At 40.2% G+C, this 22,882-nt stretch overlaps 1 protein-coding gene across 6 annotated transcripts in view; it reads left to right on the top strand.

Annotated features, from left to right (window-relative positions):
- The window catches only part of ADGRB3 (adhesion G protein-coupled receptor B3), a 1,461,501-nt gene that overhangs the window by 515,016 nt on the left and 923,603 nt on the right, over positions 1 to 22,882 (top strand). The window lies entirely within an intron of this gene.

The following is a 22,882-nucleotide window of genomic DNA, read 5'->3' as shown; positions in this document are numbered from 1 at the left end:
AAGATTGTTTAGTAGGTATGCATATTAAATACATTTTTGGCATATTCACAGGATATATAATAAAAATATGCATGAAAGTGGGTAACACCACACCACTAGGGCACTCACTTTTCTCTTTTGGCCCCTTGGCGCCGCTGAAGATTTGGCTGCTATCAAAGACTAGATATGGAGTTAGCTGTCCTGTATACATGTGCAGAATAGATCTCTCTATTCCCTTTAATAGAAGAAATGAAAACAGCCAATCAAATACATCAGCAAGAAGAAAAGGTGCATATCCTGTGGATATGCCATAAATGTCTAACACATACATGAATGGTAATACCTGTTTAATGATTGACATAATTTTGCTTTTTCTTACTAGTTCATTACAATCTGCCAGATAAAATGCACAGCATTGAAGAATTAAAAATGAGCTATATGTCAAGAATTTAACATGTATGAAATTGGTTATGAAATTAGTTTGTGTGTTGAAACAAGGCTTCAATAGTTCTAGAATTATCTTTTTTTAGCAAAATCTTACTTGTAGTATAGTTATCATGAAAAAAAATCATAAAACACAAAACACATAGTACTAATATTTACATTGCTATACATAAATTATTAAAGCAAAGAAATAGGGTAGAGCACTGTTATTAATGTACACTGTTAACAGGATTGCTCAGTTTCAAGCACCTTTGTGGTAGTGCTTTGTATCAAAAAAATAATTCTTCTTCTTAAGTTCATTAAAATTTATCACATACAGCCAGAAATATATATAAAATGGTAAATAAATAATTCAGAATACCAGGGCAGAATGCAAGTTTGCTGGATCACAGGGAATTAATTATGTACATAATAAAAGTATAACAAAGCAATGAGATCTGTGAGGCACACTGAATGGTGATATGAGAATGTCAGGAAAGGACTGAGATATTTTGACTTTTACCTTATTATGACAGCTTTTCACTTGCAGCAAAGCAATTCATTATGGTCAGAATTCATTATGATTCCATGATAAAAAATTGTCACTGACATATAAAGTATGTACTTAATTTGGCCATCTAAAATAAAATACATATCACGGTCTGCGTGATGTCCTTTCCAGGATGATCTGGGTTAATACTGTCGGATTTTGTACTGTATTTTTTTTTTGCAGCATTACACTCTTCTGATTAAAAATGTGCTTGAGTATCTATTGGTTTCCTGAAGCCTTTGCATTTGTCTTCAATGCTGTCAAGGTTAATTTAAGCATTTAAAGATTAATAGACAAAAATATGTCAATTTAGCTTTAATTCAGCAAGCTCCTGCTTTTGTCTGCTAATGCAATACATATTGATGTCACTTTCAGAGGCAATGAAAGTTTATGAAATGGGCAACCTAAAATCTGATGTATGGCTTAATTAGAGGGGTTTCAGTAGCATTGTTTGTCATAGCAATGACCTTCATTTCATGCATTGCTGCTATGCACAGGTTGACAAACACACAAAAAACCATTAACGGTGTATGGGAATCAGACTACAGAAAAAAAATACAAAATAGTACAAACTATGAATACAAACGAAAACTAACCACATGCATCTGGTGTTAGCTAGAAGTGCAAGCAAACAATGACTGATCAAACCAAGTGACCCAACAATGGAGAGCAATATTCAATATTATGAAAAATATTAAGTCAAAATAGTATCAAAATTCCCCTGGTTTACCAGGTTTACAATATGGACAAAATATATAACAAAATGCATAGCAATAATGAATGACAGCAAAATTACAATTAAAGGGAACATGTCATGTTACCAAAATCTATCAACCTGCAGACATGGGGTTGATTGATAATACAGTATAGCCATGTGGCATTGCACTGAAAGCTCGGTTAACAGGAGGAAATTAACTTTATTCCTCTCAGCAGCCTCGGGCTTTCAGTCACAGAGGCGTGGCCAGCGTGGCTTCAGTCACCATTCAGGGCATAGTGAGCGGCACTGACTTATAGCTCTGCATTTATGTATTGAAATGGTCATTAGTCAGTGTCTTTGCCTTGTTTCTGCCTTTGCTCACTATGTATTGTCCAATGTTTGAGACTCTTAAATGAGGCTCCACAGACTTTAATTGCTATGTATTGAAACAATACCAGCCAATCCTTTATGACTGAAAGCTGGGGGCTGCTATGTGAAATTAAAGTTTAACGCTAGTAACCTATTGATTGATCCCATATCTGAAGGGTAAGAGTGTTTGGGGACTTGACAAGTTCCCGTAAAATAATTTTCATTATCTAGTAGAGCATGCAGGTTCTTTCCAGCACTATATGCATGTAGAAAAAAGTTACAAAAAAAGATAAAGAATAAATAATCTTACCTACACTGAGATGTGAGGTAGTAGAATTTAGCTTTTACTCTTCTTTTGCAGTCTATCATTGGTATAGAATGCATGGCTTACAGACAGAGTCAGTATTAAGTGCACTTAACTGTTTACTACTAGTGATGAGTGAGTATACTGGTTGCTCGGGTCTCCGAGTATCTTGGCGTGCTCAGAGATTTCGTTTTCATTGCCTCAGCTTGATTATTTGCGATTGCTAGAATACATGTGTGGAATTCCTGCTTGTTATGGAATTCCTACGTGTATTCAGCCTGTCTACAAGTCGCAAATCATGCAGCTGAGATGACGGAAACTAAATTGCCGAGCACGCCAAAATACTCGGAGATGACCAGAGCATGCTCGGCGATACCCGAGCAATGATGCTACTCGCCCATCACTATTTACTACCTTTAAAATAAACTATTTGCAGACTTATATTCAATGCATTAAATAGCAAAATGCCAAAAGTTCACTCTTTAATGTAAATTATATTTGTAGGTTAAAAAACTGCCAGTCACTATGGTTCTTCCTTGTCCCTATCTTGCTGTGGGGTCTTATTCTTCTATATCCACTCTTTTTTATGAATACATCCATAATAGCGACTATTTTTTAAGCTCATGGTAGGCAAGCCTTTAGACATAGGCTAGTGCAATTTTATTTTGGAAAGTAAGAGGAAAGGTACAGAGTAAATAGTGCTGTTATAATGCTAAAAAGGAGGAACTTAAAAGAGTGGATGGAAAAAAATAGAACAACAGAATTTGGCCAGTTTAGTTATATTAGTCTAGCATATGCATAAAAAGCAGTTTTATCTTTCAGGGGATGAGGGCATTGAGATGATGCTTGTCAACTTTAACTTTTAGCGGATAAGGGTACTAAGATCATGCTTTAATTCTAGTTTAGGTATACACACCCAGACAACTTGTGCATGATTCTAGAAAAATACCTGAAAATTATGGCTGAAATTTATTTTAATAGCTTTACAGATGTAGTATGTTAGACACCGGGACTCTCCTGCTGCATGGGGTAAATCCCAAGCCTTGTCTGCCTCAGCAGTCTCCCATTCGGATTCAGCAGCGGCAGGTACTGCTCAGCATACACGTAGGTCCCAGCTTCTATCTCAGGCTCATGGTATACAGTTGGTTACTGCAGGCTCTCCAGCCAAGGCCTTTGTAACCAGTGTTATACAGGAGCAGCCTGCCACTCTGGAGCTTAAGTCCAGAGCATGTCTGTGATGTGGCAGCATCTCATTGGTGGTCAGACGCTTGCAACATGGGTGAGGTAGCAGCTCCGGATTGACCCATGTATGTCTCGCCCGACTGGGCATAAGTGTTTGGGGTGGAGCCTTAGGTTCAAGAAGCCCCCATCGGTGCACGCAGGTGCGCTAGTATAATTGATGTGTGGTTATGTGTGTGGAGATTATACCACTTTGCCTGCCTCTGCTATTCATCTGTGTAGCTTGGGACTGAACTTGTAAGTAGACAGCTATCATCAGTTGGGGCAATTAGGCACTTGCATCTTAAGTTTGCAGAGCATGTCCAACCCATATTTAGGGCTCCATACTCAGCACCTGTTTCGTTACCGTGTGCTTCTGACACGGTCCCGTTGCAGTGTGGGTTCAGTCCACATGCTTTGTCCTATGATGGATAACAAGACTTAATACTTAGTACCCATTTGTACTATTCCTCTCTGTGGAGTAACAGAGCTTTCAACTCTGCATTTTGTTCACACTGAGTGGCATTAACTCTGTGTGTATGAGCATTTGCTTGCCGTGTGCACCACCATTGTTCATACTAGCAGTAGTTTCACATCTCTGCACGGTGGACCCCAGGTTGTGATTGCAGTCTATTATTTATTTTATTTAGTCCAATCCACCAACCCTAACATAGTAGACCTGAACTTGCTGTAGAATTGTGATTTATATGCTTACCTGTCTGACTATAAACAACATTATTTGATGGTACACAAAATGAAAAATTACATTACTTTGAGTATGCCTTCAGCAAAAGATTGAAAAAATAAGCAAAAAACATAATACTCACATCAGTACTCACTTATCCAGGCCCCTTCTTTCCACACAGTCGCTGATCGGTGTCCACACTCTAGAACAGGACTTATGATCAAGACCAGGCCTCAGAGATCACGGTGCATCATTACATCAAGATGTTGTGATATGCAGTGACCTCTGAGACCTGGTCATAGCCAGAAGCCCAGTTGTAGAATGAAGACATCAATCCATGCATGTGAAAAAAGAGGCCCTGAAAACTGGAAGGTGGGTAAAGAGCACTGGAGACGGCAAGGTTATAGGGAACAGTGTTCAGTGAAGTGAGTTTTAGTTTTCCATATTTTAGCTGTTATGTTTACTTTGCTCTAAGATATGTAGAGCATAATAGGTAACATTCACTTCACAGAGAATAACCTTGATGCAAATTGTATTTTCAAATAAAATCTGCGCTATTTGTCGAATTTAAAACTTGACAGATGCACTCATCTCTAGTCATCAGCCATTTACAAAATTAGCTGCCAGGAATTTATTACTCTGTTTCTTAACAGTCATAAAAAATTGTAGATCTTCAAACAACCGCACACATGCTAAGATGCAGATTGTGCATTTAAACTTTTGCTTCTGTTTCAACAGTTTAATGCTGCTTTAACATTAGCATGGTATTGTGTTGCTTGGATGTGGAAAAAATCACTTTTAAGAGTTCTCTGGTCCCTTGTGACTACATTTTCCATTAGCCTTTGTGCTGGACTGCAAGCCAGCAATGGGCACATCAGCTGTAACTCCACTGAACCACCCTCCCCAGATACTGTATGTATGAATATATGTGCATGTATATATATATATATACACTGCTTAAAAAAATAAAGGCAACACTTAAACAACAGAATATAACTCCAAGTAAATCAAACTTCTGTGAAATCAAACTGTCCACTTAGGAAGCAACCCTGATTGACAATCAATTTCACATGCTGTTGTGCAAATGGAATAAACAACAGATGGAAATTATTGATAATTATCAAGACACCATCAATAAAGGAGTGGTTCTGCAGGTGGGGACAACAGACCACATATCAGTACCAATGCTTTCTTGCTGATGTTTTGTTCACTTTTCAATGTTGGTTGTGCTTTCACATTCGTGGTAGCATGAGATGGACTCTGCAACCCACACAAGAGGCTCAGGTAGTGCAGCTCATCCAGGATGGTACATCAATGCGAGCTGTGGCAAGAAGGTTTGCTGTGTCTGTCAGGGTAGTGTCCAGAGGCTGGAGGCACTACCAGGAGACAGGCCAGTAAAGGCAAAGGGTGGTCACAAAAATGCTGATTTGATTAGATTTCTTTTTTAATCACTCACTTTGCATTGTGTTAATGGGTAAAAAAAAAATTAGCTCTTATTTTTAAAGTAATCACTTTGCAAGATTTTTCTTCACCTTTGCATGGTATTTGAATAAGAAACTAGATAGTGATAATGTGTAGTAACAGTATTAGGCCGGTTTCACATTAGCGCTTTTTCAGCGCACGCACGGCCGGGGGTAGCTCCGCCCCCGAGCTGGCTCTCTGCCCGGCGTGTCCGCCCCTAGCTTGTAGCGCCGCCTACTAGCGGACAGCGGCGCCTGCGATCGGCGCACCCTATCTTTAGCATAGGGTGCGCAGATCGTGCGCAGGCCGTGCGCTAGTTGCGCTTTGACCTGCGCTGCGCACTTTTGACGGTGCGCCGTGCGCGCCAAAATCCGAAAAGTTTGATTTTGGCGCGCACGGCGCACCGTCAAAAGTGCGCAGCGCAGGTCAAAGCGCAACTAGCGCACGGCCTGCGCACGATCTGCGCACCCTATGCTAAAGATAGGGTGCGCCGATCGCAGGCGCCGCTGTCCGCTAGTAGGCGGCGCTACAAGCTAGGGGCGGGCACGCCGGGCAGAGAGCCGGCTCGGGGGCGGAGCTACCCCCGGCCGTGCGCGCGCTGAAAAAGCGCTAATGTGAAACCGGCCTTAATGACAGATTTTATAGAATCATAGAATCGTAGAGTTGGAAGGGACCTCCTGGGCCATCTGGTCCAACCCCCTGCTCAAAGCAGGATTCGCTAAATCATCCCAGTCAGATGTCTGTCCAGCCTCTGTTTGAAGTATTCCATTGAAGGAGCAACCGCCTGCTCAAAGCAGGATTCGCTAAATCATCCCAGTCAGATGTCTGTCCAGCCTCTGTTTGAAGACTTCCATTGAAGGAGAACTCACCACTTCTCGTGGCAGCCTGTTCCACTCATTGATCATTCTAACTGTCAAAAAGTTTTTTCTATTATCTAATCTGTGTCTCCTCCCATTCAGTTTCATCCCATTGCTTCTAGTCTTTCCTTGTGCAAATGAGAATAAAGTTGATCCTTCTACAGTGTGACAGCCCTTTAGATATTTATAGACAGCTATTAAGTCTCCTCTCAGTCTTCTCTTTTGCAAACTAAACATTCCCAAATCCTGCAACCTTTCCTCATAAGACAGGGTTTGCAGACCGGTCACCATTCTGGTCGCTCTTTTCTGAACTTGCTCCAGTTTGTTGATGTCTTTTTTAAAATGTGGTGCCCAAAACTGGACACAATATTCCAGATGAGGTCTGACCAAAGAGGAGTAGAGGGAAATAATTACTTCACGTGATCTAGACTGTATGCTTCTGTTAATACATCCTAGAATTGCATTTGCCTTTTTTGCTGCTGCATCACACTGTTGACTCATATTCAGTCTGTGATCTATTAGTATACCCAAGTCTTTTTCACATGTGCTGTCACTTAGCCCTATTCCTCCCATTTTGTATATGCTTTTTTCATTTTTATTGCCCAGATGTAGCACTTTGCATTTTTCCCTGTTAAAAACCATTCTGTTAGTTGCTGCCCACTTCTCCAGTTTATTTATATCTTTTTGAATCCTCTCTCTCTCTTCTCTAGTACTAGCTATCCCTCCTAGCTTTGTGTCATCAGCAAATTTAATCAGTTTACCCTCAATTCCTTCATCTAAATCGTTGATAAAGATGTTGAACAATACAGGGTCCAGGAAAGAGCCCTGTGGTACCCCACTTGAGACATTCTTCCAACTGGATGTGCAGCCATTTACGACCACTCTTTGGGTCCGATCACTAAGCCAGTTATGAATCCACCTAACAGTTGCCTTGTCCATTCCATACTTAGTCATTTTTTCAATAAGGATTGCATGAGAGACTTTGTCAAATGCTTTGCTGAAGTCAAGATATACTATATCTACAGCATTTCCTTGATCCACCCAATCAGTGATTCCATCATAGAAGGATATTAGGTTAGTCTGACATGACTTATTAGTTACAAACCCATGCTGACTCTGTTTAATCACTTCTCCTGTTCTCCAAGAATTTTCAAAGATTATGGAGAGGGGTTCAAAAATTTCTTCTGCTATCTCCTTCAGTACTCTGGTACTGGTACAGTCAATGTAACTCCAAGTCAACCACACTTCTGTGAAATCAACCTGTCCAGTTATGAACAAACAATGATTGTGAATTAATTTCTCATGATGTTGTACAAATTGAACAGACAAGTGAAAATGAAAGGCATTTAGCAAGACACCTCCTATAAAAGAGTGGTTCTGCAGGTGGTGATCACAGAACATTTCTCTGTTCTCATCCTTTTTGGTTGATGTTTTGGTCTATTTTGCATTTTGTCATTGCTCTCACCCCTAGAAGTAGAGCAGCATGAGGCAGAAATTAGTCAAGTAATGCAGCTCATCCAGGGTGGCATATCAGTGCAAGCTGTGGCAAGAAGGTTAGCTGTGTCTGTCAGCACAGTATCCAGAACATGGAGCAGATAACAGAAGACAGGCCAATACACCAGGAGACATGGAGGGGGCCGTAGGAGACTAACAACCCAGGATCAGGACCGCTACCTCATCCTTTATGCAATGAGGAATAGGAGGAGCAGCAAAAGAGCACTGTAAAATGACCTCCACCAGGCCACTAACATCTATGTGCCTGCTCAAACTGTCAGCAACAGATTCCATGAAGGTAATATGAGGGCACAAGCTTCACAAGTGGGTGTTGTGCTTGCAGCCCAAAACCATGCAGAGCGATTGGTATTTGCCAGAGAACACCAAGATTGGCAGATTCTACTTTAGCGCCCTGTGCTCTTCATGGATGAGAGCATATTCACACTATGCACATGTGAGAGATGTGAAGGAGCAGGGGCAGAGCCCTTTAAAATGACCTCCAGCAGGCCACTGACATCTATTTGTCTGCTCAAACTATCAGAAGCAAAATAGGAGTTGCAGTGAAAGAGCCCTGTAAAATGACCTCCAGCAGGCCACTAACATCTATGTGACTGCTCAAACTGTCATAAACAGATACCAGAAGAGTGGTAGGAGGGCCCGATATCCACAAGTGGACGTTGTGCTTACAGTCCAACACCATGTAGGGTGATTGGCATTTGCCAGAGAACCCCAAGATTGGCAGATTTGACATTGGCACCCTGTGCTCTTCACGGATGAGAGCCGGTTTACACTGAGCACATTTGACAGACATGACAGAGTCTGAAGATGCCATGGAGAATGTTCTGCTGCCTGCAATATCCTCCAGCATGACCAGTTTGTCAGTGGGTCAGTAATATGGTGGGGAGGCATTTCTTTAGAGCCCTCCATGTGCTAGCCAGAGGTACTCTGCTGACCATTTGGTACCACGATGAGATCCTCAAACCTATTGTGAGACCATATGCAGGGGCACTGGGCCCTGGGTACCTTCTGATGCATGACAATGCTATCCCTCCTTTGGCTGAAGTGCATCAGCAGTTCCTTAATGATGAAAGCATTGTTGCTATGGACTGGCCTGCCTGTTCCCCAGACCTGAATCCAATCGAGCACATCTGGGACATCATGTCTCGTTCCATCCACCAACACCATGTTGCACTACAAACTGTCCAGGAGTTGACTGATGCTTTAATCCAGGTCCGGGAGGAGAACATCCGTCGCCTCATCAGGACCATGCCCAGGCATTATAGGGAGGTCATACAGGCAAGTGGGGGTCACAATTCACTACTGAGCATCATTTCCTTGTCTTGAGGTATTTCCAGTGAAGTTGGATCAGTCCGTAATTTGATTTTTCACTTTCATTTTCAGTATAATTCCAAATCCAGACATCCTAGGGATATTAATTGTGATTTACATTGATCATTTTTATGTTTTATTGTTCTCAACTCATTCCACTATGTAATGAATAAAGATTTGTAACTGGAATATTGAATTAAGTAATATCTAGGATATATACATACACACAGATATAGATGGATAACATGTTAATTTAAAAACATTTCAAAAATAAAAATATGATTGAATTGCACAAGAAAAGGCCATTGTGATGAAAACATTTTATATATACATATATAAACATTTTTTATATAGATCATTTTCTGCATGAGAAGGCTAATGGGTATAATTAAAACATATAGCAGTTTAGAAAAATACTATTTAATAAAGCAATAGTCAAAAAGCAAATAACAGTACAATTATTTTTTAAATGACAATTCTTGATAATATATGTACTTTTGACACATTTACATGCCATATGCTTAATCACATTATTAACGCATAGTTATTATCTATCCAATCTGTCTACACATATTCCCTCAGCTAAATAGCTTTAATTGCCTATTTTTTAATGTTAATTGACAGTAAAAAAATCTGATTTCTTTCTCTACCTAAAGAAAATCCTTAAACTGCCAAAAGGTCTGATAATCCATTCCAAAGGAAAGCAATACAAGCTCTTTTGGCAGCTAAAGTATTACACATTTTGTACTAAGACCTGGCAATTTGTTGTTATGAATACAGAATGTGCAATATATATGGAAAGATTAGAGACTTCTTGTCATAGGAATAGGCATTTTATCACAAGACATGATACCTTGTCTAGCATAATGAAAGTTAATTTATCATTTGACTGATCGGGGACTGTGCATTAGTTAGGGAACCTATGTCTTCTTTTAACTTCTATTTATTTCAGAACATTGCAAATTCAATAGTATCTAGTTATAATGAAGAATTGGTAAAGGTACTGTTGAATGTAATTATCATAATATTTGATTTTGATTAGAGACACACTGACTATAGGAGCATAATGGCAGTGCCAGAAAGCTCTGTTACTTCGTAAGTTAAAGTTCCCTTAATGGGAAATTACAGCAGTTGACAAACTTGTTACAGTGACTTGTGAAAGTATTCAGCACCTTGACATTTTTTATGTCTTTGTTTCATTTTTTTGTTACTGCACAATCTGGAATTTAATTTTTTTTAGGGTTTGCATCTGATCATGTAAAGAACATGCCTACAGCTGTAAAAATGTGTTTTTCTTTTTTGTAAAGCAAGCAACAAATAGGATAAAATACCTGAAAACTTCAGTGTGCATAACTATTCACCTCCATAAAGTCAGTATTTTGTAGAGCTTCCTTTTGCAATAATTACAGCTGAAAGTCATTTTGGATAAGTCTCTATGAGCTTTCCATATCTTGCCAACTAGGATTTTTGCCCATTCCATAAGGTAAAACTTCTCTAGCTCCTTCAAGTTAGATGAACAGCAATCTTCAAGTCTGACCAGAAATTCTCAATTGGATCAAGGTCTTGGATTTGATTAGGTCAATTAAAAACATTTACATGCATCATCAAATGAAAAGAACATTGCAGCACAAAAAACAGATTTATTGTGGTACCATGTTCTTTCCATTTGATGATAATGGATTTGATGGTGCTCCAAGGGATCATCATAGATTGGGATATTTTTTATAACTCAACCCTTACTTGAACTTCTCAACAACTTTGTCTCTGAGTTGCTTGGAGATCTCCTCGGTTTTTATGGTGTTGCTTGGTTAGTGGAGCCTCTTGCTTAATGGTGTTGCAACATCTGTGGTCTTTTAGAAAACGTGTATGTATACTGACAGATCCTGTGACACTTAGATTCCACACAGGTGGATTTCCTTTCCTTAAGCATGTGACTTATAAAACTAATTGCTTGCACCAGAATTTGTAGGGGCTTCAAAACAGAAGAGGTGAATACATATGCTCATTTCAATTTTCATTTATTTTATCCAATAAATGTAATTTATGCCTAAATTTTTCTCATTTCATTTCACCAACTTACACTATTTGGTGCTGATGCATCACACACAAATTGGATTACAAAAATAATTAAACACAGGCAGTATTGTAAATAAGTAAAAAGCCAAGGTGGAGGTGAATACTTTCACAAGCCACTGTATATCTCTAACATATGCATACACCCGAAAAGCTATAATGATTGGGTGCATATTATTTTGGCCTTCAACTTTCAGAAAACATAGACCCTGAATTCACCATTGTGTCTTTGAGTTTGGCACTATCCTGCTTCAAATAAAATGTACATTTTTTAAAATAACCAAAACAAAATACTTTCAGTTATTCAAAATGGACCAGATCCTGTCTACCTTTGGTAGCAATGTATGTGGAAAAATTATCTGGTTTCACTAAATTATCAAAATGCTTAAAGTATGCATTGATGTCCACCATGATCTGTGGTTACATTTTATAGAGGCCTATAGCTCATGTAGTAGAGCAGAATAGTCTCCATAAATCCTGACTCTTATTGTACAAAGGAATCATTGGTTTTCTAAGGGCCCCGTCACACATAGTCATGCACCAGTGATCCCGACAACGATATGACCTTGTCAGGAATGCTGGTGTGTCACTACATGATCACTGGTGAGCTGCCAAACATGCAGCTTCACCAGCGATCAGCACCAGCAACACACGGGTAACAAGCGACGCACGTCGCTTAGTTACCCACTGTGTACTTTAGTTACCAGCGCACTGGTGCAGGAAGCTGGTAACCAAGGTACACATCAGGCTTCTAAGCGGCGTGCGGTGCTTTGAAACCCGATGTGTACCTTGGTTACAAGCTCCCTGCACCAGCGCGCTGGTAACTAAGGTACACATCGGGTTTCTAAGCCCTGTGCAGGGGGCCAGTTGCTGGTAAGTGTCACAGCGAGATCGCTGTTGTGTCACAAAACTTCTGACTCAGCAGCGATCTCGCCAGCGAGATCACTGTGTGTCACGGGGGCTTTAAGGGCCCGTTACACACAGCGATCTCGCTGGCGAGATCGCTGATTTTGTGACACATCAGCGATCTCTCCAGCGAGATCTCTGTATGTGACATCCAGCAGCAATTGCCCCCCCGTAGGGTATCGCTGATCGTGCACGATCATCCTGGCCCCTTTTTTCATCACTGGTCTCCCACTGGCCAGTGCCCATCACTGCGTGTGGCAGCGGTAGCCAGCGATGGGCTACGCTGCACGCTGGTTACCAACATAAACATCAGGTTTCTAAGGACCGCGGGGCCCTTAGAAACCCGATGTTTACCCTAAACACCAGCGTGCACTGCAGGCAGGGTGGGAGGTGGAGGCAGAGTGGCGCACAGACCAGTGTAGCTCTGCTATCTGCTACTCCAGTCTGTCAGACCGGAGTAGCAGATAGCAGAGCTATGGCGGTCTGCATGCGCCGCTCTGCCTCCACCTCCTGCCCTGCCTGCAGTGCACACTGGTATCTAGGGTAAACATCGGGTTTCCAAGTGCCCTGCGGCCCTTAGAAACCCAATGTTTACGTTGGTAACCAGAGTGCTCGCTGTGTCCTGATCACTGGAGGGGCTGTCTATGTGACAGCTCAGCAGTAGAGTTGAGCGACTTTAGTCGGATCGGGTTTCATGAAACAAAATTTGATCCGATGAAACTGGTCCGACTAGGGCAAAAAAAGTCGGAGTTTCGCCCGAAACCCGACCCCAATGCAAGTCAATGGGGAATAAAAGTCGGCATTGAGTGGATGAATGTCATCCGCTCAATGCCGAATGTCATCCGCTCAATGGCGACTTTAATTTCCCATTGACTTGCATTTGGGTCGGGTTTCGGACAAAACTCTGACTTTTTTTGCCCTAGTCGGACCAGTATCATCTGAAACAAATTTTGTTTCATGAAACCCGATCCGACTAAAGTCACTCAACTCTACTCACCAGCGATCAGCTAACAATGTCCCAGCGATCCCATCCATGTCGGATCGTTGGTGGGATCGCTGGGACATCATTATGTGTAACGGTACCCTTAGTCTGGGAAACTTTCCTATCATTACATATGGTAAGATGTAAGATTGAGGTCTTCAAAAGAGCAGAACAGGTATTCTAGTACATATATTACATGGCAAATATATACTTGCCACAGATAAGAAATGGATTACATACCTCTCGGGGCAGCAGAACTGAGCATGTAAGTAAATAAAGTTATTTTACAGATGACAGAAGCCAGAAAAATTGAGTCCACTAGTGTACCAGAGAATCCCTCACATGGGCTTTGATCTTGTACTCTGTCACAATAATGGGTCTTAAAGGACCAATAAAAAGCTTGACCATTAGTAACGTCAGAGTTAATCACTTGACATTAGTATTTGCTTCTTATGATGATTCTCGAATATCTTACTAGACCTTATTCATCATATGTCCAGGTTGTAAATATTTAACAATATATTTAAAAGTTGAAGCTGGGTCCTCAAAATTTTTCCGCCAAAGCAATGCTATAGATAACTTTTGCTACATGACTAGATATACAATATTTTTAGGCTTCTTAATATAAAACAATACATGTTATTAAAGCAGTCTTTATGGAAAACAAAAATAAAAAAAAGTTTATCATGCAACTTTAAATTGTATTTTCTCCTAAAAAGTGATAATTTTAGGATTAGCTTGACACAGATATTAATGTCATTCCTGCAGATAAAAGATAAAAATATAACAGTGCTAATAACATTCTTTATTGATGAATACTGGAGATTACAGATGGCTATTCTATGAGTTTCTATCAGTTTAGTTCACACTGTATCCCGAGCAGAATTACATATGAGATGTCGTAGACTTTATGCAACTTTTCTTTTAGGTTTCATACCACTCTGTACAGACTTTTAGCCTTGATATTATCTTAAGCAATTGGCTACTTTAATCTACAAACACTGACACTTGGCTGTGATGTGCCTCAAGGACCAAGCAACAATATCCAGAAACTTGATATATTAAGAACATGTTTTTTCTAAAGAGAACACTTTCTATTTTTTTCTACATACATTTGATGTCATATTTATACTATTTCCTCAATATTTGCTGATATGTCTAAGTCTTGCTTGTTATAAAATTGATAGTCATGTTCAAACATATATAGTTGTGTGAAAAAGTATTTGCCCCTTCTTGATTTTCCATTATTTTGCATGTTTGTCACACTTAAATGTTTCAGATAACCAATCAAATTTAAATATTAGACAAAGCTAACACCATTAAACACAAAATGAGTGATTGCCCACCCCCTCTCCTTAACCCCTTAAGGACCGGGGTTATTTTCATTTTTGCGTTTTTGTTTTTCGCTCCCTTTCTTCCCAGAGCCATAACTTTTTTATTTTTCTGTCAATATAGCCATGTGAGGGCTTATTTTTTGCGAGATGAGTTGTACTTTTGAACAACACCATTGATTTTACCATGTCGTGTAATACAAAATGGGAAAAAAATTCCAAGTGCGGTGAAATTGCAAATAAAGTGCAATTCCACACTTGTTTTTTGCTTGGCTTTTTTGCTAGGTTCACTAAATGCTAAAACTGACCTAGCATTATGATTCGCCAGGTCATTAAATGCTAAAACTGACCTAGCATTATGATTCGCCAGGTCATGAGTTCATAGACACCAAACATGTATAGGTTCTTTTTTATCTGAAAAAAAATCCCAAAGTTTGCTAAAAAAAAAAAAAAAAAAACAACACCATTTTCCGAGACCCTTAGCGTCTCCATTTTTCGTGATCTGGGGTCGGGTGAGGGCTTATTTTTTGCATGCCGAGCTGACATTTTTAATGTTACCACTTTTATGCAGACATGTTCTTTTGATCGCCCATTATTGCATTTTAATGCATTGTCACAGAGATTAAAAAAAACATAATTCTGGGGTTTTGACTTTTTTTCTCGCTACGCCGTTTAGCGATCGGGTTAATGCTTTCTTTTTATTGATAGATCGGGCAATTCTGTCCGTGGCGATACCTAATATGTGTATGTGGGATTTTTTTTTACTGTTTTATTTTGATTGGGGCGAAAGGGGGGTGATTTGAACTTTTAGGTTTTTTTATTTTTTTATTTTTAAACATTTTTTTTTACTTTTGGCATGCTTCAATAGCCTCCATAGGAGGCTTGAAGCATGCACAACTCAATCGGCTCTGCTACATATGGGCGATGAGCAGATCGCCCATATGTAGCAGATTTACTCCTGTGCTTTCAGCGACGACCACTGGGCGGCGCTGAAAGCCATCAGCCTGGAACAACCATAGAGGTCTCTATGAGACCTCTGGTTGTCCAGGCAACATGACGCCGACCCCCGATCAAGTGACGGGGTCGGTGATAAGCTCACTTCCGGCCTGGCGGCCGGAAGTGCTATTTAAATGCCCGCTGTCAGCTTTGACAGCGAGATCTAACTAGTTAATAGGCGCTGGCCTATTGCGGGCACATGTCAGCTGTTCAAAACAGCTGACATGTCCCGGCTTTGATGCGGGCTCAGCGCCGGAGCCCTCATCAAAGCAGGGGAGAAGTCTGATGACGGTCTGCGTCCGTCTTTGGACATTAAGGGGTTAAACATGAATTAACTGTTTATCACATCTTTGGGAGCTGAGTTCAAATTCCCTAGCCACATTCTGGCCTGATTGCCCCCTAAGGCCACTTTCACACAATCAGTATTTGGTCAGCATTTCACATCAGTATTTGTAAGCAAAAATCAGGAGTGGAAAAATCAGAGGAAAACTATAATAGAAAGATGTCACCACTTCTGTACTTATCACCCACTCCTGGTTTTTGCTTATAAATAATGATGAAAAATACTGACCAAATACTGAATGTGTGAATGTGGCCTAAGCCTAATAACTAGTTGAGCCGCCCTTTGCTGCAACAACTGCAATCAAGCATTTGTGATAACTAACAATGAGTCTTTTACAATGCTATTGGAGGATTTGGGTTAACTCATCTTTGCAAAATTGATGTAATTCAGCCACAATGGAAGGTTTCCGAGCATGAACCGCCTTTTAAAGGTCATGCCACATCATCTCTATCGGATTAAGGTTTGGACTTTGACTAGGCCACTCCAAAGTCTTAATTTGTTTTTTTCTCAAGCCATTCAGAGGTGGACTTGCTGGTGTATTTTAGATAAATGTCCTGCTGCATAACTCAAGTGTGCTTCAGCTTGAGGTCATGAACAGATAGCATGACATTATCCTTCAGGATTTTTTGAGACAGAAGAATTCATGGTTCCATTTACCAGAGCAAGTCTTACAGGTCATGAAGCAGCAAAACAGCCCTAGATAATCACACTACCGCCACCATATTCAATTACTGGTATGATGTTTGTTTTCTGAAATGCTGTATTACTTCAATGCCAGATGTAATGAGACAACTGCTTTCCAAAAAGTTCAGCTTTTGTCTTGTCAGTCCACAGAGTATTCTCCCAAATGTCTTTGGGATAATCAAGATGTTTTCTGGCAAAACTGAAATTAGCCATTTTGTTCTTATTGCTCAGGAGTGGTTTTTCATCTTGCAACTCTTCCGTGCAAGCAATTTTTGCCAAGTCTCTTTCTTATGGTGGAGTCATGAACACTGACCTTAACTGAGGCAAGTGAGGCCTGCAGTTCTTTGGATGTTGTTGTGAGGTCTTTTGTGAACTATTGAATGAGTTGTCACTGCACTCTTAAGATAATTTTGGTTGGTCAACCACTCCTATGAAGGTTCACCACTGTTCCATGTTTTCACCATTTCTGGATATTGGCTCTCACTGTGGTTTGATGGAGTCACAAAGCTTTAGAAATGGCTTTGTAACTTTTCTAGACTGATAGATCTCAATTTCTTTGTTTCTCATTTGTTCCAGAATTTCTTTGGATCACGGGCGTGATGTCTAGCTTTTGAGGAACTTTTGGTCTACTTCACTTTGTCAGGCACATCCTATTTTAGTGATTTCTTGATTAAGAACAGGTGTGGCAATAATCAACCCTGGGTGTGGCTAGGGAATTTGAACTCAGCTTCCCAATGATGTGATAAACTACAGTTAATTCATATTTGAGGAGGGGGGAAACACTTTTTCACTCAGGGCCCTGTAGGTTTGGTTTATTTTTTCCTTAATTATAAAGACCTTCATTTAACAACAGCAATTTTTGTTTACTTGTGTTATATTTGTCTAATAATTACACTTGTTTGACGATCTGAAACATTTAAGTGTGGCAAGCATGAAAAAGAATAGGAAATCAGGAAGGAGGAAACACTTTTTCACACAACTGTAAGTTAAGCAACATTTTTTAACTTGCTGGCAAACCTATTTACCTAAAAAGATATAAGATCAGAGGACTTGCTTTTTATTGTGAAGGTACTATACACTCAGAATATAAAAATGTGCCCATGTCAGCAAAGTTTATGCACCATTTCCAATCAACAGCTTTTTGACACTTGCAATATTGTAGATAGATCTTCCAGTGACCCAAGAGTATTGTTCTCTTCTCTTTTACGCAGTGTATGCTATCTCTTCTCTGCAGTCTAGCGGAAAAACCTGCTAGACATCATTACATTTCAAGATGAAATTTGGGAACATTTCTAAAAATTAAATCAGTGAATTAAAAAAGTGGAAATTCTTATATTATATATCTATTTCATTGCTGTGGGAAAGACTATTATACGCTTTGCCTGATCAGCCAAAATTTACTTGCTACCCTATTCACAACAGTTATATTTCATCTATCTTAATCAATAATTTTCCCTTTAACCATTTTAGCTAAGTAATATCATTATCCACTTGTTAATGGTTAATTACAAATTGATAATATATAATTAAAAAGGTTTCCACATTGTTAATAAAATGAAATATTTGATTTGGTTCATATACTATTTATTTGTCTTCTGCTGCATTGTACTTTCTAAATTTATTACAAGCATAACTTGTACAATGTGTAGTTAACCTTTATGAGACTCTACAATGCTCAAAAATTGTATGTAGGCTTAGAATGTCTATTTCAACTACATAGCAGAAAATGTAATTGCTGAGGACTTTATTGTGGTGTTACAGTGAATTAAATGTTTCCTAACCCATCTAAATTATCATTTTATATGCAATTATGCATATGAATAAATGTTGCAGAAACAATTTAACAAACATTCGATATGGAAGTCAAGCTAAAAACAATAATAATTATTATTATTAGTAGTATTAGTAGTATTTCCTTGTATCATTATTTTTTGGTAAGGATGAGTAATTTAATTATAAAATGTTATAATCCACAAATTTCAGGAGATTCTAAATAAATTAATAAATTAATTAATTTAAAATGGATTTGCTCATCCGTAATAATAATAATTATTATTATCATCATCATTATTATTGTCATCATTATTGTACAAAATGAGCAAATCAATTTTAAACGAATCGAAGTTCGGTTAGACTTTCCTAAAATTGGCAGATTGTAACAAATTTAAATTTTTCTGTTTTTCACTCCCCTTCTTCCCAGAGCCATAATTTTTAAATTTCTCCTTTAATGTGGCCATGTAAGGGCTTGTTTTTTTGTGGGATTGGGTTGTATTGATTTTACTATATTGTGTGCTGAAAAACAGAAAAAAAATCCAAGTGCGGTGAAATTTCAAAAAAGTGCAATTCCACAACTGTTTTTTGGATATGAGTGCCGACCGCAGGGCGATGCTCATAGCACTCTGGCAATGACAAAAACAGGGGTCTGCTGCAGAACCCGGGTTGTCATGCCAGCCCATCGGTGACCCGCGATCATGTGACACGGGCGCCGATGTGCGGGATTAGTGATGCGCTTCTGTCGCAAAAACATTAAGGCTGGTTTCACATTTGCGTTAAAACAACGCTGCGCCCTGCGTCGTTAAGCCCCGCCCCGAGCCGGCTCCCTGCCCGCCCCATCCGGGATCACCGCCTACTTTCGCATTTGCACGCATGCGATCGGCGCACCCTATCTTTAGCATAGGGTGCGCAGATCATGCGCTGCCAGTGTGAAAGTAGCGTGCTGCGCACTTTTGACGGTGCGCCGTGCCCGCCGAAATGCAACATGCTGCAGTTCGGCGCGCACGGCGTACCGTCAAAAGTGCGCAGCACACTACTTTCACACTGGCAGCGCATGATCTGCGCACCCTATGCTAAAGATAGGGTGCGCCGATCGCATGCGTGCAAATGCGAAAGTAGGCGGTGATCCCGGATGGGGCGGGCAGGGAGCCGGCTCGGGGCGGGGCTTAACGACGCAGGGCGCAGCGTTGTTTTAACGCAAATGTGAAACCAGCCTAAGTCCCGCTGTCAGAGATTGACAGCATCATTTAAAAGGTTAACAGCCACGGGTGGATCGCGATTCCACCTGCAGATGTTAGGGGCACATGTCAGCTGTTGAAAACATCAAATGCTCACATCAAATGTAGAGACATGACATGCACAGTACATGTACGGAGCATGGCTTGTCAGGGGAAACGAAGGACACACTCCGAAATGTGCATCGGGTGGACGCACTGTCCCTCACGCCCCTCTATAGGACCCCTACAGGTACTATTGTTATTGTCACTTTGGCTCATTATGCATGACCATTTACCAGGCACTTTTTAGGATAGTACTAGCTGAGACATTGTGGCCAATGGATATGGGTGCTATACTTCTTAATGGGTACCATTGTGGTTACTTGTTGGTCACTGACCGCATGTATGGGGACATTATTCATTAGTATGGGGTCACACCTCCTAGTGTTTTTATGGCACCTCAGTGCCTAATGGTGGTACTCACTGTCACTGTTTTTCTCTGCTTACTTTTCAAATAAAGATTTACATATTTTAATAATATTTATGGACTTTTTGTCGCATGTGTGGTCCTCACAGACCACCCTCCTTGTTGATGACGCATATTATGTATTAAGTATTTCTTGTGTATTTACATCAGTCCCTATTCTATGGTATTTATATCAGTTGCAATTTTGTGCATTGAGGATTCAGAAAGACAGTAGGAGTACAGACAGGATGCCCACATAGGAAAAACATTAATACTAAAGGACTTTTCAAATAAGAGAAAGCTATTTCATATCAATATCTATTAATGTGATTATGAAAATAAAGGGGAAAAGATATGGTTTAGCTTTGTGGAATGTTCAAAGTTTTTCCACTGCACAGTGGTTCTACTGATCATCAGCTGTAACACATTTCCATTAACTTGAAAGGTTGAAAAGCAACTTTACTAATCAGAAAATATCTTTCATGCTACGGGAAAGCACTTTAACGCAGACAAAATCTTAATTTCATATTAATTCAAGACCCACATACCACTGTTAGTAAAAAGAGGTAGGGATGGGTGAACCCAAACGGTAATGTTTGGGGTGCGTACCGAACACCTAGTGTCCGTGCATTCTCCAGGAAGTCTGTGCTACTGTTTGGGTTCGGCAACCTGAACAAAATTTATTGAAAGTCTGTAGCGCAGTCAATTAACTGGACCAAGGGAATGCAGTGGACGTGGTGTACATGGACTTTTCAAAAGCTTTTGATACGGTGCCACACAAAAGCTTGATACATAAAATGAGAACAATGGGGATAGGGGAAAATGTGTGTAGGTGGTTAAGAGCTGGCTCAGGGATAGGAAACAAAGGGTTGTTATTAATGGAGCACACTCGGACTGGGTCACGGTTAGCAGTGGAGTACCACAGGGGTCAGTTTTGGGCCCGCTTCTTTTTAACATATTTATTAATGACCTTGTAGGGGGCATAGAGAGTAGAATTTCAGTATTTGCAGATGACACTAAACTCTGCAGGGTAATCAATACAGAGGAGGACAATTTTATATTACAGGAGGATTTATGTAAACTAGAAGCTTGGGCTGATAAATGGCAAATGAGCTTTAATGTGGATAATTGTAAGGTCATGCACTTGGGTAGAACGAATAAGATGTATAATTATGTGCTTCATTGAAAAACACTGGGCAAAACTGTCACTTAAAAAGACCTGGGTGTATGGGTGGATGACAAACTCACATTTAGTGGCCAGTGTCAGGCAGCTGCTGCAAAGGCAAATAAAACAATGGGATGCATTAAAAGAGGCATAGATGCTCATGAGGAGAACATAATTTTACCTAATAATAAGTCACTAGTGCGACCACACTTAGAATACTGTGTACAGTTCTGGTCTCCGGTGTATAAGAAAGACATAGCCAAACTGGAGCGGGTGCAGAGAAGAGCGACCAAGGTTATTAGGGAACTAGGGGGTCTGCAATACCAAGACAGGTTATTACACTTGGGGTTATTTGGTTTGGAGAATCGAAGGCTTAGGGGTGATCTCATTACAATGTATAAATATATGCGGGGACAGAACAAAGGCCTTTCTAATGATCTTTTTACTCTCAATCCTGTGACGGTGACAATGGGGCATCCTCTACGTCTGGAGGAAAGAAGGTTTAAGCATACTCATAGATGCGGATTCTTTACTGTAAGAGCAGTGAGACTATGGAACTCTCTGCCATATGATGTTGTAATGAGTGATTCCCTACTAAAATTTAAGAAGGGACTGGATGCCTTTCTTGAAAAGTATAATATTACAGGGTATATACACTAGTTTCCTTAATATTGCGTTGATCCAGGGAGCTAGTCTGATTGCCGTATGTGGAGTCGGGAAGGAATTTTTTTCCCCAATGTGAAGCTTACTGTTTGTCACATGGGTTTTTTTTGCCTTCCTCTGGATCAACATGTTAGGGCAGGTTAGGACAGGATATGGGTTGAACTAGATAGACTTAAAGTCTTCCTTCAACCTTAATAACTATGTTACTATGCTACTATGTAACATGCATTGAAGGTGAAGGCACTTCCAGCTCAATCACAGGCATGACAAGTATTGGCATGGCTGTGATTGGCCGGGGCACACTGTGTATAAAAAAAATGCTGCATCCCCAGCTGTCAGCCTTAATTTGGCTGGTTATCAAAAGTAGAGTAGTCCCAGGCCATTCTTTTAAAATTAATTAAATTAATTACTTAAAAAAAAGCGTGTGATCCCTACTTATTTAATGACCAGCCAAGCTAAAGCAGACAACTGCAGGCTGATATTCTTATACTGGAAGGGGGCCATGGATATTCACCATCTCAAGCCTTAAAAAACAGCTCACAGCCGGCCCAAAAGAGGTGCATCTTTTAGAAGCGCCAATTCAGGCACTTTGCCTGGCTCCTCCCACTTGCCCTGGTGCGATGTCAAGTGGGGTAATATTTGTGGGGTTGATGTAAGCTTTGTAATGTCACCTGACATCAACCCACAAGTTAGTGAGAGAGCGGCATCTATAAGGCACCCCATTATTAACCCCATAGTCTAAATGTACTAAAAACATACACAGAGTAAGTCCTTTAATTGAAATAAAAACACAGACTCCTTTATTTGAAAGAAACGCTACCCACCCTCTTTCACCTGCTTATCGCATCAGTGGTGGCATGATGCAATTGCTCAGCCGAGAATCCAGGAGACACTGAGCAGAGCCTGAGAACTCTGTT

Source organism: Dendrobates tinctorius, unplaced genomic scaffold (assembly GCF_039654945.1).
Source record: "Dendrobates tinctorius isolate UK_male_01 unplaced genomic scaffold, ASM3965494v1 ptg000024l, whole genome shotgun sequence".
Classification (NCBI taxonomy): Eukaryota; Metazoa; Chordata; class Amphibia; order Anura; family Dendrobatidae; genus Dendrobates; species Dendrobates tinctorius.
Note: the sequence above shows the minus strand (reverse complement) of the source record. Positions and strands in the feature narration are given on the sequence as shown.